The sequence below is a fragment of the Esox lucius genome, chromosome 14 (genome assembly GCF_011004845.1).
Source record: "Esox lucius isolate fEsoLuc1 chromosome 14, fEsoLuc1.pri, whole genome shotgun sequence".
NCBI lineage: Eukaryota > Metazoa > Chordata > Actinopteri > Esociformes > Esocidae > Esox > Esox lucius.
In genome coordinates, this window is record NC_047582.1 from 666,394 (window position 1) to 672,829 (window position 6,436).

At 45.7% G+C, this 6,436-nt stretch overlaps 1 long non-coding RNA gene across 1 annotated transcript in view; it reads left to right on the forward strand.

The window, feature by feature from the left end:
* LOC109615456 overlaps positions 1-5,893 on the forward strand; it is a 29,453-nt gene extending 23,560 nt beyond the window's left edge. The window contains exons 2-3 of the long non-coding RNA XR_002196448.3: positions 5,066-5,231; positions 5,435-5,893. This is a non-coding gene — a long non-coding RNA (uncharacterized LOC109615456). The remainder of the gene's footprint in view (positions 1-5,065; positions 5,232-5,434) is intronic.
* The last annotated feature ends 543 nt before the right edge of the window (positions 5,894-6,436 follow it).

The window sequence follows — 6,436 nt, forward strand, 5'->3', positions numbered from 1 at the left end:
TCAGAAACAGCTAGAGAAAACCTAGCAATGGAGGCTGCCCCCTCACAGGGTGGGGGAAAACTAAAGGTAAGCCGTCAATATAAATCATTAAGGGAAAAAAATTAAGGGAATACGTAATCATCACAGTATAACACCATGTCAGTTAAACCTTAGGGATATCAATCTGTCCAGTTAGGAAGCATAAGCGATTGTGTTTTGCTGCAACTGAAACTGACAATGGGTACACTGGAGAGGTAACAGTAAGACAACCCCGCAAAAAGGGAATGGTTTTGCAGATTCTTCTTTAGTTTTGTGTTTTGCTAGTGTCCTTGTCACTACTGGTAGCATAGCATGAGGCAGTACCTGCAGCCCATACAGATTGCAAAGGTTCCAGAATGGCACATCCATATATGACGTCGCAAGAAGGTCTCCCAGTCTCCCAGTACAGTCTCAAGAGCATGGATGAGATACCAGGAGACAGGCCATTACACGAGGAGAGATGTACATGGCCTTAGATGGGCATTTACCCAGCAGCAGGACCGGAATCTGCTCCTTTATGCGAGGAGGAAAAGGAGGAGCACTGCCAGAGCCCTACATAATGACCTCCAGAGGGCTACTGGTGTGCATGTTTCTGACCACTTCATGAGGGTGGCATGAGGGCCCGACGTCCTCTAGTGGGACCTGTGCTCACAGCCCAGCACTGTGCAGCTCGATTGGCATTTGCCAGAGAACACCGGAATTGGCAGGTCTGCCATTGCCCCCCTGTTCTCTTCACAGATGAGAATAGGTTCACACTAAGCACATGTCAATCAATCAAAATCAATCAATCAAAATTTATTTATAAAGCGCTTTTTACAACAGCAGTTGTCACAAAGTGCTTTACAGAGACACCCGGCCTTAAACCCCAAGGAGCAAACAACAGTAGTGTTGAATTTCAGTGGCTAGGAAAAACTCCCTAAGAAGGTCGAATTTTAGGAAGAAACCTAGAGAGGACCCAGGCTCAGAGGGGTGACCAGTCCTCATCTGGCTGTGCCGGGTGAGATATTAAGAGTCCAATTGGAATAATAAATACATTTCTCTGGGCTAAATCCAGAGTATATTTGATTTTAGACTAGGTCAGAAGTATGACCAGGTGGACAAGGACAGGAACAGCAACGGTCCCCCCAAACCAGGTAATCCGCCGGTGTGGACCAGGACCTCATCTCCTTCTAAAATTTAAAATTGGAGGAAACTGAGAAAAGTTAGTAGTACATCCCTCATGTCCCCCAGCACAATAATATAGCAGCGTAACACCTTGGAACTGAGACGGGGGGGTCCGGTGACACTGTGGCCCTACCCGGGGGAGGCCCCGGACAGGGCCCAACAGGCAGGAAATCAATCCAACCACATTGCCAGGCATCAACAAAAGGGACACCCACCAACCGCAACCCCCCTGAATGAGGGCCGAGTATTGCTAGCAGCGTACAGCCCAACTGCACAAGTGCGCAATAGAGAGTCAACAACAAGCCAGTGACTCTTCCCCAGAAGGGCATTGGAAAGAGAGGGCATCCCAGTGGCGACGAGAGCCCACCTGGCAAGACAGCAAGGGTGGACAGTATCAAGCCTACTGGTCACCTTCACGCCCCCGGGCCAGGCTACACCTAATTATAAACCGTGCTGTAGAGATGAGTTTTTAGTAGACACTTGAAAGTTTGCACTGAGTTTGCATTTCTAACCTTAATTGGCAGAACATTCCACAGGAGTGGAGCTCTATGAGAAAAGGCCCTGCCGCCAACTGTTTGTTTAGAAATTCTAGGTACAATTAAAAGGCCTGCATCTTGTGATCTAAGGTTACATGTAGGTATGTATGGCTGGATCATTTCAGCAAGGTAAGTAGGAGCAAGTCCATGTATTGATTTATAGGTTAAGAGTAAAACCTTAAAATCAGCCCTAACCCTAACAGGCAGCCAATGTAAGGATGCCAGGACAGGAGTAATGTGTTCAAATTTTTTTGTTCTAGTTAGGATTCTAGCAGCTGTGTGCAGCACTAATTGAAGTTTATTTATTAATTTGTCTGGATAACCAGAGAGAAGAGCATTGCAGTAAGCTAATCTAGAAGTAACGAAAGCATGGATTAATTTTTCTGCATCAGTTTTTGATAGAAAGTTTCTAATTTTTGCGATGTTTCGAAGATGAAAATAAGCAACTCTTGAGATATATTTTATATGTTCTTCAAAGGAGAGGTCAGGGTCAAGGGTAACGCCAAGGTTTTTTACAGTTTTTTGGGATACGACCATGCAGCCGTCGAGGTTCACAGTGAGATCTGCTAACAACGCTCTTTGTTTTTTGGGTTCTAAAAGGAGCATTTCTGTTTTATTTGAGTTTAAGAGCAAGAAATTCTCTGTCATTCACTTCCTAATATCTGAAACGCATGCTTCCAAAATAGCTAATTTAGGGGCTTCTCCATGCTTCATTGAAATATATAACTGTGTGTCATCAGCATAACAGTGAAAGTTAATATTGTGTTGATGCAAATATCCTTTCCCACTACATCCCAGAGATGCTCTATTGGATAGTGAGCTCATTGTGATGTTCAATAAAATGAGATGAGATGATGTGAGCTTTATGACATGGCACGTTATCCTGCTGGAAGTAGCAATTAGAAGATGGGTACACTGTGGTCATAAAGGGATGTACATGGTCAGCAACAATACTCAAGTTGGCTCTGGCGTTTAAACAATGTTCAATTGGTACTAAGGGGCCCAAAGTGTACCAAAAAAATATCCCCCAAATCATTACACCACCACCACCATCTTGAACCGTTGATAGAAGGCAGGGTGGATCCATGCTTTCATGTTGTTTACGCCGAATCCTTACCATCTTAATATCGCAGCAGAAATCAAGACTCGTCAGACCAGGGAATCTTTTATTGTCCAATTTTGGTGGGCCTGTGCAAATTGAAGCCTCAGTTTCCTATTGTTAGCTGACAGGAGTGGCATCCAGTGTGGTCTTCTGCTGCTGTAGCCCATCTGCTTAAAGATTCAATGTGTTGTGCGTTCAGAGATGCTCTTCTGCATGCCTTGGTTGTAACTAGTGGTTATTTGAGTTACTATCGCCTTCTATCACCTCAAACCTGTCTTGCCATTGACCTCTGACCTCTGACATCAACAAACATTTTCACCAGAAGACTGCCATTCACTTCTTTTTCTTTTTCGGACCATTTCCTGTAAACCCTGGAGATGATTGTGCGGGAATATCCAAGTTGATCAGCACTTTCAGAAATACTCAAATCTGGCACCAAACAGTTTCATTGCCAAGTTTCACAACTAACACGGAATTTATTCTGACCGTTGGTGCAACAAGCCACGCTCAAAAGTTTGCATACCCTTGGAGAATTGCTAATATGTAAAATTTTTAAAGAGAAAATGAGTGAGCAAGCAAAACACTTATTTTATTTCTTGTGGGATTCATATCTGTAGGTTATAACAGAATGGCACAATCATAAAACAAAACATGTCAACAATGAAAAAAAGGAAATGACCCCTGTTCAAAAGTCTGTACACCCTTAGTTCTTAATACTGTGTATTGTCCCCTTTAGCAACAATGACAGCGTGCAATATTTTGTAATAGTTGTCTGTGAAGCCTCAAATTCTTGCAGGTGGTATAGCTGCCCATTCGTCTTGGCAAAATGCCTCCAGGTCATGCAAAGTCTTTGGTTGTCTTGCATGAACTGCACGTTTGAGATCTTCCCAGAGTGGCTCGGTGATATTAAGGTCAGGAGACTGTGATGGCCATATTTCTCTTCAGGTTACCAGTGGGTTTTTCTTCGTATCCAGAACAATTCTTCTGGATGTTTTGGCTGAAATCTTTCTTGGCCTACCTGACCTTGGGTTAGTATCAAGAGATCCCTGAATTTCAGTTGCTGCCATGTGATTGGCTGATTAGATATATGCGTTAATGAGCAGTTCCCTGTGCATGTTGGACTCGGGCAGGGCTGCCCTTTGTCGCCGGTTCTGTTCGTAATTTTTATGGACAGAATTTCTAGGTGCAGCCAGGGGCCGGAGGGTGTCAGGTTTGGGGACCACACAATTTCGTCTCTGCTCTTTGCGGATGATGTTGTCGTGTTGGCCCCTTCAAGCCAGGACCTTCAGCATGCACTTGGACGGTTTACAGCCAAGTGTGAAGTGGTGGGGATGAAAATCAGTACCTCCAAATCCGAGGCCATGGTCCTCAGTCGGAAAAGGGTGGCTTGCCCACTTCAGGTTGGTGGAGAGTGCCTGCCTCAAGTGGAGGAGTTTAAGTATCTAGGGGTCTTGTTCACGAGTGAGGGAAGGATGGAACGGGAGATTGACGGTGCAGCTTCTGCAGTAATGCGGTCGATGTATCGGTCTGTCGTGGTGAAGAAAGAGCTGAGCCGCAAGGCAACGCTCTCGATTTACCGGTCAATCTACGTTCCTACTCTCACCTATGGTCATGAGCTTTGGGTCATGACCGAAAGGACAAGATCCCGGATACAGGTGGCCGAAATGAGCTTTCTCCGCAGGGTGGCTGGGCCATCCCTTAGAGATAGGGTGAGAAGCTCGGTCACCCGGGAGGAGCTCAGAGTAGAGCCGCTGCTCCTCCACATCGAGAGGGGTCACCTGAGGTGGCTTGGGCATCTGTTTCGGATTCCGTCCCACCGGGAGGAGACCCCGGGGAAGACCTAGGACACGCTGGAGGGACTATGTCTCCCGGCTGGCCTGGGAACGCCTCGGTGTCCCCCCGGAAGAGCTGGAGGAAGTGTCTGGGGAGAGGGAAATCTGGGCATCCCTGCTTAGACTGCTGCCCCCGCGACCCGGCCCCGGATAAGTGGAAGATGATGGATGGAGCAGTTGAAAAGAAGTCCCTAATGAAGTGTCCAGTGAATGTATATAAATGCCTTAAAAAAATTTTTTGTAGCAGTAAGCCTTATTTTGAATGGCCCAAAGGGAATGGAATGTTTATCCTTAATAATCTATAGTGTATTTGTCTGTTTATGGATCAGTTCATGTATTTATCCAAACACTGTGATGTACTGTAGTATTTTCTGTAAAAATCCAAGATGTGGTGTTTATCTTTCCGGTTTCAGGAGTTATACAAGCTTGGTTATAAACCCATCCTGTTTCTGGGGAAGGAGACCAGGAAGGTTAATCAGAAGTGGGTAGCTGAAATGGTGACTGCCTTGGGTCCAGTTCCAGAGGGCCCCCACAGAGATGTTTTAAAGATGTCTTGTCTTTATGAGTATCTACTAAAAGGTAATTCAGACACTGTTATGCGTATTATGTAACAAATCATAAAAACCCTGCTATTAAATTACTTATTTATCAATTGTGTTAATTAAAAACTAAAGATTGATTAAATAATTTTGTCTACATTTTATTAAACAAAATAATTATGTCATGTACTAATATCTCTTACTTCCAGTTTTTAAAATCAACATTAATTATCATTTGAACAGCTTTTTGTAGGTTTGCAACAACTTCACAGGGCACCCAGCCGGAGACCCCCCCCAGTGGACCCACAGTGACCCCCCCCTCCATCTGAGGCCCAGGCCGGTGGACCCACAGTGACCCCCCCTCTATCTGAGGCCCAGACCAGTGGACCCACAGTGAACTCCCCTCCATCTTAGGCCCAGGCCAGTGAACCCACAATGACATCCCCTCCATCTGAGACCCAGGCCAGTGGACCCACAGTGACCTCCCCTCCATCTAAGGCCCAGGCCAGTGAACCCGCAGTGACCGCCACTACTTCTAAAGCCCAGGCCAGTGGACCCACAGTGACCTTCCCTCCATCTGTGGCTCAGGCAAGTGAACCCACAGTGACCTCCACTCCATATGAGGCCCAGGCCAGTAAACCCACACTGACCTCTCCTCCTTCTGGGCCACTGGCCAGTGAACCCCCCCGTCTCAGTTCCAAGGTGTTACGGCGCTATATTATTGTGCTGGGGGATATGAGGAATGCACTACTAACTTTTTTTCAGTCTCCTCCAGTTTTAAATTCTAGGAGGAGATGAGGTCCTGTTCCAAACCTGCGGAGTACCTGGTTTGGGGGGCCCGTTGCTGTCCCTGGCCTTGTCCACCTGGTCATACTTCCGACCTAGTCTAAAATCAAATATACTCTGGATTTAGCCCAGAGAAATGTATTTATTATTCCAATTGGACTCTTAATATCTCACCCGGCACAGCCAGAAGAGGACTGGTCACCCCTCTGAGCATGGGTCCTCTCTAGAGTTTTTCCTAGCCACTGAAATTCAACACTACTGTTGTTTGCTCCTTGGGGTTTAAGGCCGGGTGTCTCTATAAAGCACTTTGTGACAACTGCTGTTGTAAAAAGCACAGTTTGTGTAACCACTAAAATAACACAAATTTGTATTGCGAAAGACTATTAATAATATTTGGCCGCAATCCTCCTGAAAGGTAAAATGAAAGGTATTTTTGTATGTTCTTACTATAGCATGGAC